The sequence below is a fragment of the Tinamus guttatus genome, unplaced genomic scaffold, assembly GCF_059628265.1.
Source record: "Tinamus guttatus ecotype Peru unplaced genomic scaffold, ASM5962826v1 Tinamus_guttatus_pri_ptg000278l, whole genome shotgun sequence".
Classification (NCBI taxonomy): domain Eukaryota; kingdom Metazoa; phylum Chordata; class Aves; order Tinamiformes; family Tinamidae; genus Tinamus; species Tinamus guttatus.
In genome coordinates this window covers 581,775-594,473 of record NW_028288812.1, presented here as the reverse complement: position 1 = coordinate 594,473, position 12,699 = coordinate 581,775, and positions in this window count along the sequence as shown.

Sequence of the window (12,699 nt, the reverse complement as noted above, 5' to 3'; positions counted from 1 at the left end):
TGGAATTCCGGACCAAGCCCGGTTGCCACATATGAGAAAATATCCTGCAGGCAAGGTTCGAGGGGTTACGGAGCTGGATCCCGGATGTGAGGAATTGTGGGACATCTTGCCACACCATTTATCCCAACTACTCCCGTTGCCGACTGGGTACAACCAGCTGGGCGCCTGAGAGTTACTGCGGTAATTATTACTATAACCCGAAGCGCAACCCTTCTGCGATGCATTAAAATAAAGGCAAGTAGAAGCATTAAGGAAGTCTAATAACTCTATCTCCTGTGGTTCAGGCCCTACAGGCAGTCCTTGGTTCCGAAGATCGAAATGGTTGATTCCCGTTGCCAAGTTCTCGAGTGCTGTCAATCTTCTCAAAGTTTGGGGATTCCCCAATGATGGCATTGCCTTTACTGCATTTCAGAAATACTTCCACGTGGTAACGCTTACAGATACCCCAACTAGACATGTTACAAAGAGGGTACTAGGGGTGGCCAGACTAGCGCAAAAACACGTGGTATTTAGCTCTTGAGCTAAGGTCACCCAGATGTTCCGTCGAGGGTCAAACAACCGTGGATGGTACCCTGGAGCCCCTTCCGTCCCAGAGCCCAGTACCCAGAACATCAGTAACACTGTTGCCCGCCACTGTCCTGCACATCCTTTTCGACAGGACGCTCCCTCGCGTCCGCGACTCCTTTCGCTGGGCGAGTCAATCTGCTGGGAACCCATAAACGACCTGTGGGTGTAGAAACAAACATATGCCCTCGACTATTGAATACGACTTTTGCTGGACCCTCCCATAACCTGGTTCGAGGATGCTGATAGTGCACGCTCATAGGTGACTCCTGCATCTTTTCACTACGGACCTGCTGTGCATGCACCTACATGGAGGGTTCCGTGTCATCTCCAAACACACAAAGATGGTTTGATACAAACAGTATGTAGGACAACTGCTCTTTTGGGTCTGTCATTTCCTTAAATTTCATCAGGTAATCTTTTAAGGTGCGATTAGCCCGTTCTACCATGGCCTGGCCGGTGGGCGAATTTGAGATTCCCCTGACATGCTTAATGCGCCATTTTTTGCAAAGCTGACGGACACTGTCACTGGCATATGCCGGACCATTGTCCGTCTTAATCATTTCTGGGACTCCTAACACTGCAAAGCAAGCAGTGAGATGTTTTTTCACATGGAGGGCTCTTTCCCCAGGCTGAGCAGTTGCCCATATTACATGCAAGTAAGTATCAATAGACACATGCACATACTTAAGTCGAGCAAACTCCGGAACATGTGTTACATCCATTTGCCATATCTCTAATGCCTTCAGGCCCCTGGGGTTCACAGCAATGCCCAGACCCGGCCCATTTCTGGTCCATGCTGCAAGGCTGCTCCCCCTAAAGTGAAAAGGAGCACCCGGAAGAAGCGGCGGGTGATCGTCGTGGGTGACTCCATGCTACAGGGCACGGAGGCACCGATATGTAGACCGGACCCCTCATCCAGAGAGGTCTGCTGCTTGCCTGGGGCCAAAAAAAAGGATGTTACAGAAAGGCTCCCAAGAATTGTTCAAGAGTCTGACTATTATCCTCTAGTATTGTTTCATGTGGGCGCTAATGATGCCATGGGGAAAATGAGGGATGTCAAGCAAGACTTCAGAGCCCTAGGGATGGCCATCAAAGGTACAGGTGCCCAGGTAGTGTTCTCCTCTATTCTGTCAACGAGGGGAATGGATTCAAGGAGGAGAAGGCGAATATGGCAGCTTAACAACTGGCTGCGCCGCTGGGCTTGGCAACAGGGTTTTGGCTTCTATGACCATGGGACTCTGTTTGATGACCACCAGCTAGTGGGGAATGATGGGACCCATCTTAGCAAGAGGGGCACACGTCTCTTTGCCAAAAGGCTGGCCAACCTGGTTAGGAGGGCTTTAAACTAGGCAAGAAGGGGGAAGGGGAGTGGCACACTGACACGGCAAGCAGTACCGCACAGCCCAGGTCAGATGGCGTCCAGCAGGAGTACGCTAGTGGGGAAGTGAGGATAGGAAATGATGACGGAGGATCCTCTTCCAACCCTCCTGGGAAACCTGTGGCCTCTGTTGCTTCCCTGAAATGCCTGTACACCAATGCGCGAAGCATGGGGAATAAGCAGGATGAACTGGAGATCTGTGTGCGGTCCCAGCGTCATGATCTCATTGGAATCACAGAGACGTGGTGGGATAGCTCGCACGACTGGAGAGCTGCCATGGAAGGCTATGTGCTCTTTAGGAAGGACAGGCTGGGAAGGCGAGGTGGTGGAGTTGCTCTTTATGTGAGAGAGCAACTGGAATGCATGGAACTCAACCTGGGAGTGGAGGATGAGCGAGTTGAGAGCTTGTGGGTAAGGATTAGAGGGCAGGCTAATGTGGGAGACACTGTGGTGGGTGTCTGCTACAGGCCACCTAGCCAAGACGAGGAGGTTGATGAGGCCTTCTATAGGCAGCTGGATATTGCCTCACGGTCACAGGCCCTGGTTCTCATGGGGGACTTCAACTACCCCGACATCAACTGGGAGGACAACACAGCCAGGCACAAGCAGTCCTGGAGGTTCCTGCAGAGCGTCGACTATAACTTTTTGACGCAGGTTGTGGAGGAGCCGACGAGGAGAGGTGGGCTATTGGACCTTGTGCTATGAAATAGGGAGGGCCTAGTAGGAGATGTTAAGGTGGGGGGGTAGCCTCAGCTGCAGTGACCATGAGTTGGCGGAGTTCAGGATTCAACGAGGAGGAGGCAGGGCTATAAGTAGCCTTGCGACGATGGACTTCAGGAGGGCCAACTTTAGCCTCTTCAGAGACCTCCTCGGAAGAATCCCATGGGCTAGTGCTCTAGAAGGAAGGGGGGGCCCCAACAGAGCTGGTTAGTTTTCAAGCGGCGCTTCCTCCACGCCCAGCAACAGTGCATCCCTGTGTGTAGGAAGTCAGGCAGAGGGGGCAGGAGAACTGCGTGGATGAGCCGTGAGCTTGTGGCAATGCTCAAGCAGAAGGCAGCGGTATACAGAAAGTGGAAAAAAGAACAGGTCCCCTGGGAGAAATACAGGAACATAGTCAGGGAATGCAGAGATGAGACAAGGAAAGCTAAGGCACGGCTGGAAGGCAATCTGGCAAGGGACGTTAAAAATAACAAAAAAAAATTCTTCAAATACATCAACAGCAAAAGGAAAATCAGGGAAAACGTGGGTCTGCTGATGGACGGGATGGGCACCCTGGTTACGAATAACACAGAAAAAGCAGAGTGGCTGAATGCGTTCTTTGCTTTGGTGTTTACCAAGGGCAGCCCTTTAGAGCCCCAGGCACTAGGGACAAGAGAAGAAGCTGGTGGAGAGGAAGACTTGCCCTGGGTAGAGGAAGATTGGGTCAGAGAGCACCTAAGGAACCTCGATACCCACAAATGCATGGGCCCTGATGGGATGCACCCCAGAGTGCTGCGGGAGCTGGCAGATGCCATAGCTAAGCCGCTCTCCATCATCTTTGAAAGATCCTGGAGAACGGGGGAGGTGCCGGAAGACTGGAAGAAGGTCAATGTCACACCAGTCTTCAAAACAGGCAAGAAGGAGGACTCAGGAAACTACAGGCCAGTCAGCCTCACCTCCGTCCCCGGAAAAGTGATGGAACGGCTCATACTGGCCGTTGTCTCCAGGCACATGGAGGACAAGAAGGTGCTCAGGAGTAGTCAGCATGGATTCACCAAGGGGAAATCTTGCTTGACTAACCTGATAGCCTTCTATGATAGAATGACCGGCTGGATAGACGAGGGGAGAGCAGTGGATGTCGTCTATCTCGACTTCACCAAGGCTTTTGACACCGTCCCTCACAACATCCTCCTGGGCAAGCTCCGGAAGTGTGGGATAGATGAGGGCACAGTGAGGTGGATTAGGAACTGGCTGGATGGGAGGGCCCAGAGAGTGGTGATCAGCAGTTCAGAGTCTAGTTGGAGGCCTGTAGCTAGCGGGGTCCCACAGGGGTCAGTCCTTGGTCCAGTCCTGTTCAATTTATTCATCAATGACCTGGATGAAGGCACAGAGTGCTCCCTCAGCAAGTTTGCTGATGACACGAAACTGGGAGGAGTAGCCGATACCCCAGGGGACTGTGCTGCCATCCAGAGGGACCTGGACAGACTGGACAACTGGGCGGTGGAAAACCTCATGCAATTCAACAAGGCCAAGTGCAAGGTCCTGCACCTGGGGAGGAATAACCCCAGACACCAGTACAGGCTGGGGACCAACCTTCTGGAGAGCAGCTCTGCGGAGAAAGACCTGGGTGTCATGGTGGATGACAAGTTGACCATGAGGCAGCAGTGTGCCCTCGTGGCCAAGAAGGCCAATGGAATCCTGGGCTGCATTAAGAAGACCGTCTCCAGCAGGTCGAGGGAGGTGATCCTGCCCCTCTATTCAGCCCTGGTGAGGCCACATCTGGAGTATTGTGTCCAGTTCTGGGCTCCACAGTACAAGAGGGATGTGGAGCTGCTGGAGAGAGTCCAGCACAGGGCCACAAGGATGATCAGGGGCCTGGAACATCTGCCCTATGAGGAGAGGCTGAGGGAGCTGGGCCCTGTTCAGCCTGGAGAAGAGAAGGCTGGGAGGGGATCTAATCAGTGTCTACAAATACCTCAAGGGAGGGAGTGCAGAAGACGGTGATGGTCTCTTTTCACTGGTGGCCACTGATAGGACTAGAGGAAATGGCCGGAAACTGAAACACCAAAAATGCCATAGGAACTTAAGGAAAAATTTCTTAGCAGTGAGGGTGACAGAGCACTGGAACAGGCTGCCCAGAGAAGTTGTGGAGTCTCCTCCTCTGGAGATCTTCAAAACCCGCTTGGATGCAGTCCTGTGCCACGTGCTCTAGGTGACCCTGCGTATGCAGGGGGGTTGGACTAGATGATCTCTAGAGGTCCCTTCCAACCCTAAGCATTCTATGATTCTATGATACTTCACTGTTCTTAACATGAATGCAGCTTACGTTGCACAAACCAGAGCTACTTCAGAAAGTCTCAATTTCTCCCTGGAAGAATGAACAGCTGGGGATACAGAAATGCAAGATTTGCTTTCTGTAGAACTTAATCTGGCTTTATTTATTTCATTAACCCACTTATTTCATTAACCCATTTCAGAAATCTGCACTGCTATGGAGAGTCCCTGCTCCTTATATCCCAAGAAAACACTTCCACTCCCTCTCTTTTACCATGTGTAGTAGTTCTGTTGCTCTCTGACCTGACCAGAAAATGAGTTTTTATCACTGTGAAATTAGGTTTTTCCAAGACAGTGTTTCCACAGTGGTAAAAACTCATGTTGGCTGTAAACTATAAAAACTACATATGGTTCCAGAGCAGCAGGAAACCTAAGGCTCCTTCCGTTCATGTGTTTCTTTGGACTTTCTCCACTTACACTGCATGCCAGGTGCACTCCAACCCTCCAGACCTTCTTTTGCTAGAAAACAGTAAAATACCTAGTGTCTGCAAGCAGCTCTGAGGAACTGAGGCCTGGAGACAGTTTTTTCTCATTGAAGCTGATTGAGCCAAGGTCTCCTCAGAAGTGGTAACAAGGGGAGGGAGATGTGAGAACCCCATTCCCAGCTGAAAATAAAATAAAAAATAAAAAGCCGGGGCGCGGGGGGGGGGGGGGGAGGGGGCGGGCGGGGGGGATGCAGGTAATGGACCCAGAAACAGGAACTTGGGATGGAAACATCCCCGGTGCTGACAAGTCCTCCAGGTTGGATTCCGCCTTGGAGTATGAAGAGGACGCAGGTGACTAGCAGCTGGCAAAGCAGCTTTCTGAACCAAACGCAGCCAACGTGCAAATCGGCCAGAACTACTTCTCGTTTTAAAGCACCCGAGCAGCAGAACATGCACGGCCGTTTCAAGCAGCAATCCCATGAAAGCTTTCCGTGAGAGTGTTAAAGCTGCGGCAGTAGGGCAGAGGCAGTTTATTTTATTAAAAATAAGCCCTTTGGGGATAGCACGGACCAGAGCGGCTGCCCGAACACTCCTCCCCCCGCACCGCCCTCTCCCCCCGCCATTTTCCCCTCGGGCTGCTGCGCTCGGGTGCTTCCTGGCGGCGAGCGCGCATGCGCGGCAGGGAGGCCGGGGCCGCTCGCGGGGGCGGGGGCGGGGGCGGGGGAGGAGCACGCGCATGCGCATGCGCGCGGCGCCGCACAGGGGGCGGCCGTTGTGGCGGTTCCGCGGGTGAGTAAGGCGGGGGCCGCGTCCTGTCCCGGTGCTGCCCTTTTACGAGGTGGCGGGTTGGAGGGGGGCGGCTCAGTTTTCAGCCGGGAACGAAGGGAGGGCGCAGGGATGTGTCTGTTTCGGCTTCCCCTGAAACGGTGACGTTGCATTTTGAGCCTGTGTGCGTGGTTTTCTTCTGCCGGCGCAGCCTGTCATAGGCTATATAGGAAGGTCGCCTAGCGCTGTTAGATGAGGCCTAAGAAAAAAAAAAAAAAAAAAAAGGGAGCAGGTGCTTTTCTGCCCTAGGGGGAAACAGTTGGACAGTTTTAGTTGGGACCTGAAAACACATAGATATATGTATCAAAAACAAAACAAAAAAAGGCCTCATGAAAAAAACAGATATGTCAAATAGGATCAGTATCACTTCTTCATTTTGCCCTTTTTTCCATTCTCTTCTATAGCGTGCAGCAATCAAGGTGCAGACATTTTAAAAAGGAACAACGAGGTTTAATGTCGCCAAGTTTAGCCAGGATAAATGCATTTCAGTGTTTTATTTGTCTATCCTGCGTTGAGATTTTTAGAATAACTCCTGATCTAATATATCTGGGTTCTTGGTGTAATATATTTGGGTCCTGAAGCTATTGCTGTGAGCAGCATGCCGTTTTTTGTCAAGGTGGAACTTCTTGTTATCTCTTGCAACCTCATCAAAATTGAGAAGATGTAGGGTCTTTGGAAATGGCCAGGGCATGCATGTATATTACTTTAAAGTAAAGGAAATGCTTCTCATGTGTCTTTTCTTCTACACTACTTGAATGCGGTGCAGGTTCATCATAATAAGCTTTTTAGAGCTGCTAAAGAATATCCGAGTGATTGACTAAAATTTGTGAATCATGCCACTTTGTTATGTAGAGAGTATGCATGTAAACTTGCTTCCTGCATGAAGGCTAGAATGGAATCCTAAAAGTGGAAGCCAGAGCTGTGGATGTGGTGAAATCTTATTTGAAAGCAAAAAAAAAAAAAAAAAGAGAGAGAAAATAATGTATGTGGTTCTTATTTATTTTTCTGCTAAAACTTTGTTTTTTAGGCAATGTAAGCATTTTAAGGATATGGTTGAGAAGAAATAGGTATGTCAGCTCTTTGCCCACCGCCCTCACCTGCAGTTGCCAAAACAGAGATCTGTTTGAATGGAGAGTCACCTTTGTTAGCTGCCACTTTTGCTTACTGGGACAATATTCTTGGTCCCAGAGTGCGACACATTTGGGCCCCAAAGACCAAACAAGTTCTCCTCAGCGATGGTGAAAGAACTTTTCTTGCAAATCACACACTAAATGGAGAGATACTTCGGAATGCAGAAAGCGGTGCAATAGATGTGAAGTTTTTCGTTTTGGCAGAGAAAAGAGTAATCATTGTGTCATTAATCTTCGATGGAAACTGGAATGGAGACAGAAGCACCTATGGACTGTCCATTATACTTCCACAAAGTGACCTTGGCTTCTACCTGCCTCTTCACAGGGTGTGTGTGGATGGGTTAACACATATTATAAGGAAAGGAAGAATATGGATGCACAAGGTAGGTTTGCTTTTCATTGCTAAAAACAGTTGTCTTAGTTGTTTTGGGCACTAGCAAAATATGAGGCTGTGTCATACCCAGACAAAAACTGGAAGGAAAGTGATCTCTCTAGAAGTAAGAAATCCATATGTCAGCAAATTCAAAGCTGGATTTTCAGTCATGTGAATTGTTGTTACATAGGGCATTGTATGAGCATATGCCAGTTTCTAGTTAAAACAGGTGTCCTGTGCATTGTCTTTCATCTCCCCGAATCTAATAAAAATTAGTACTACAAAATGTGCTAAATAAAGTATTCGTATTCAGTAGAATTGGAAAATTACTATGTTTCAGATAATTGTTTTCACACTTTGTGTCCAAAAAAGGAAACTCTTGGAATGATTTCACGTTACTGCTATTGTATACAGTAGTCACTGCATTATTTCCCCAAAAAGATATTGGCAAGCAGTTTTTGCAAGAGAACTCACCAGAGTATTAAGCTGTGGGAGAATCAGTAAGATAAATCTGCTTTAGTCCAAATATTATTACTACTTCTGAATCCTGAAGAAGAAAACTATATTAAATTATTTTTAAAGAATTGCACCTTAGTGCATTGTGGATTTTTCGTGATTAAATGGAAATTATGTCTTTCATTAAAAACACGTGATGGTCTAATCATAAAGTCAGTTGCTCTCTATACGTTAGTACTTTTGACATAAAGAAATGCTCATGCTCTTACTTAATTTCCCAGTCATTTAGGTCTCTCTTTACAGACTTTCTGTGTGGAATAGGGAAGTTCAGATAAAGCTTTGTGCATCGTTGTTAACTACAGCTTCCCTCTTTTTCAATCTACTGTAGAAATGGCCTTTCAGTTATTTAAGCTTTTATTGTGAATAATAATTCAATATTGTTCAATTACATTTTGAATGTTGTTTGCTACTGAGCTGCTGGTGAGTGTGTTTGGAAAGCCTAGTCCAATCTCTTCTACAGTGGTGTTTTATATGCTGTGAGGTTTTGTGTCTCCTGGACTTGACTTCTGGTTCTTTAAAACAGAAGGCATGTTTTGAGGTCTTGTCAGTGTCTGAAGATGTGAAAATAATCCTGTCTTTCCTCCCCTGTCCAAACCAATGTCTTTCCTTATCCTAGAGATATCATTTTCTCCTGTTTCTGTGGGAGTCATCCCTGTGTATGTTAATCATTTGAAAATAAAAGTATATAAAACGGAATTCTGAACTTTAATCTTTTGATCATTTGTCATTTTCTTGGTCTGTAACAAAAGAACTACTAATCTGTTGTTACTGACATCATTCTCTCACTTTCCTGCTACTCCTGCTATGTGTAAGAGGTTTGGTGGGAAGTGGAACAGGGAGCACTGATCACTTTGAAGTGACTTCATTCCTAGCAGTGTCAACTCTGTAAAAGAAAAAGACTTGAACATCAAAGTTTGAATCTAAGAAGCATGTTTTTGGAGGGAAGAAATTTGGCCTTTGACTGTTGTGTGCATGCGTGTATAGAGAAATACCAAAGCTTTTATATTTAACTGCTTTCTTGCTCAGGAGAGGCAAGAACATTTCCAGAAGATTGCCCTGGAAGGCACGGAGAGAATGGAGGATCAGGTAAGACAGGCGGTTGATGAATATGGCACAACATGACAAAATTAATCGACTGGATCTCGTGACTGTAGCACTTGGTGCCACTTCTCATTTCTGGGATTCAGGAAGATACTTTGGACTGGCTGATGACCTGCCATACACATGAGGCCAACTACTGAAGATAGGATGGTGGGAGCTGTGAAAAAACAAATACATTGCGTCACTTTATGTGTAAAAGGAAAGTCTATGAAGAATGTTGTATTTCAGAAGAGGGAAGTGTTTTATGTGTACTTCAGTTTCCCTAAAGGTAGTAGCTTCCACAGATATATGCTTTCTCCTGTTAAGAGTAGTTTTTCAATAGGTCATTACCTTTTCAGGTTACAGAGATGTATGGAATCTGTTGTGTTAGAATGTGCTTGTAGATCTAATGTGTGAGACTGTGAGGTTTCTGAAAGAGTAAGTAGGAAAATGTGGCTTTTGGGTGTGTGTGAAGCAAGAGAAATAAGGCACCATGTTAATAACTAGTAAGCCTGGTACTGTTGCCCTGTCACTGTGAAAACATTATAGTTTGAATACAGTACTTGCATGTAATGTGGTGTGAATAAATTGTATCATTGTAAATGTTTTCTGAGTAGGTTGATCAAACTGATCTGGTGAATCAGCCTAGCACCCCGGGAACGCATTTTACATGTCTGGTTAAAAAGTGAATTGCGTGTTTCCAATTTACAATTGCTGTTGAAGTTTTGTGTATTAACTCATACACCGCACTTGCAAATAATAGAAACTTAAGATGTTTTGCCTGAGTTTCTCCCTGGCAACTTCCTGTACTGCATGCTTTAACTTCAAACATGTTATTTATTCCACAGGGCCACAGTATCATTCCGATGCTGACAGGAGAAGTTATTCCTGTAATGGAACTCCTTTCGTCTATGAAATCACACAGTGTTTCAGAAGAAATAGATGTAAGTCCTTATATTTATTGCATTCTGAGTAATAAAGTGATGTTCTCATTTGAAGCTCTCAACAACAACAAAAAATAACGTTCCACTTGGTGAAGTTTTGCTCAGCACTTAGTAAAATTAGCTACCAGTGATACCATTTTTAAAAGAACGGGAGAGAGGCTGTTCACACAAAACAAAACAAGTGAAGATGTAATTGGGTTTAATGTTGATAACCGTTTCAGTGTGGTTTATCATTCTCATGAAAGAAATAGAAGTGATTTGACTTGAACTAATTTAAGGTAATCTGGAGAAGGCATTAGAAAAACCTCTTGGGTGCAATCTGACTGTCAAGTTGGAGAAACAAGTTTAATCATCAATGACTTGTTCAGTATTCTTTGGCCAAAGACTGAGGCCTTTTTACGCTTTTGGTTTTCTGGCAATGTTAAAACTTTAGTTTAAGCAGATCCTAAAGAGAGAGTTCCTGAAGAGCAAGCACCTGTGTTCAAAACAAAAAGTAGTTATTTAAAATTGGCACATATCCTTGTGTAACCTTTGTTTATGTTTATTTGCGTTTCAGGTAAGTGATACTGTGCTAAATGACGATGACATTGGGGATAGTTGTCATGAAGGCTTTCTCCTCAAGTATGAAATACAGTTTTGATAGCAAAATGACATAGACTTGTGTGTGTGTATATTTATAAATATGTATGCATGTGAGTGTGTGATTAGATTTATTTGTAAGAATGGAAAAAGACATGTATTTGACTTTTATTGTATTTTTAATGTAAAACCAGAAATAATTGCACTTCAGAGAAACAGTATTCTGTGGGAATAGTATTTCATCGATTTTTAGATCATGTTATTTTAGAATATCACGCTTACAATTTCATTAATTTCTGTACTGCTTAACTTCAAATAATCTATAATCTGTTTATACAGTGTGACATATTCTTTCAGTACTGCACAAATTCATGTGTTAAATTTACAAATTGTTGACACATAGTATTTACTTTTATAGAAAAATTGGGTTCTCTTTGTGTTTTTAATCCTTTAAGGCTATCACTCTTTATAAAATAATATGACGAATGTTGTTAGATGGATTATTGTAAACAACTAGAGTCACTGATTCTATGATGATAAGTTACTCTTCTATCAGTTAATGGCTGCCTTGATGCTACTTCTCTTTCACAGATAAAATTTTCAAGAAGCAGAATAACTTGGCCATTTGCCTAAAGGGTCCTAACATCAAGGACCCTGCTTGAAACATATCTATTACTCTGACATGCTGCTGACAACATCCAAATAAAGAGCAGTGAGATGTGCAGTGTTGCACAGTAGTCCTCCTAAGTCAGAGTCACTGCATATGTTACAGCTGTGTATCTCTACAGTGATCAGGAGCATACTTCTGCGTTATGTGATTTTCTGTGTACCCCCTTTTCCTGCTTTTATAACTTTTTTAAAAATTACTGCTAATAGTATCAAGGTCGTACAGTTTTATGCAGCAGTTGTACAATCAGTGGCAAGATTATTGAGCAGAAGTGACATGAATGATCTGATAAACTCTGTGTCTTGAAGGATAAAGATTCAGTTAAGCTTCCTGTGCTGCTCTACTTGATAAGGTCTACTACCCTCTGAAAAACAGCATCAAGTCCTCTGGGTCTGCTCTCAATCTAATATAGTGTTGGAATGGATTTCCTTATTTTGCTGACTAAAAATTGGATCGCACAAAGTAAGAAATTCATCTGCACACCTTGAATCTATTTTAAAAATATTTGGTAAGGTAAAGAGTAGTAGGCCCACTATAAAGTCCACCTGTAGGACTTTCACCTGTAGGAAAGTCTCAGCATAGCTGTTATAATCCTAACCATTTTAGAAGTGTTTATTAGAACTGCTTAAACAGTATCCAAACAGTTGCTCAATTCTAATACTTATTCACAGATGTCGGAAAAAAGCTTTCTAATTACAAAGATAACCAGACTTTTGATACCGTGTGGTAGGTAAGAAAAGTGACGACAAAGGTGACGACAAAACATCAACAGAAGTCTGTTAAGAACAGGCTAAGAGTTGTGAGGATTAGTGCAGATAAACTTGTAGCAGCTGCCAAACTGAGGAGTGACTAAATCAGAGCAGTGCTGCTGGCAAATCACAAGACAACACTCTCTAATTCCCAGTGTGTCACTCTATATCAAGGATCTCATACCTGTGAAGTGTTCTTGTCCATGTAGTTAACAAGAGTAGGGCAGTCCATCTACCAAGTGTCCCAAAACTGGTATCTGACACAAAGTTTTCGAAAATGAGAACCATCAAATAAATCATCTTTCAAAATTCTTTCAAATCCTTTATTATTAATGTCTTCTGCTATTTTAGGTGAATTATTTTCTAGTGGTGGTGAAGTGGTGTAGATGGTATACTACAGTTACGATACAGAGACAGTTTGGGTTAGCACCCA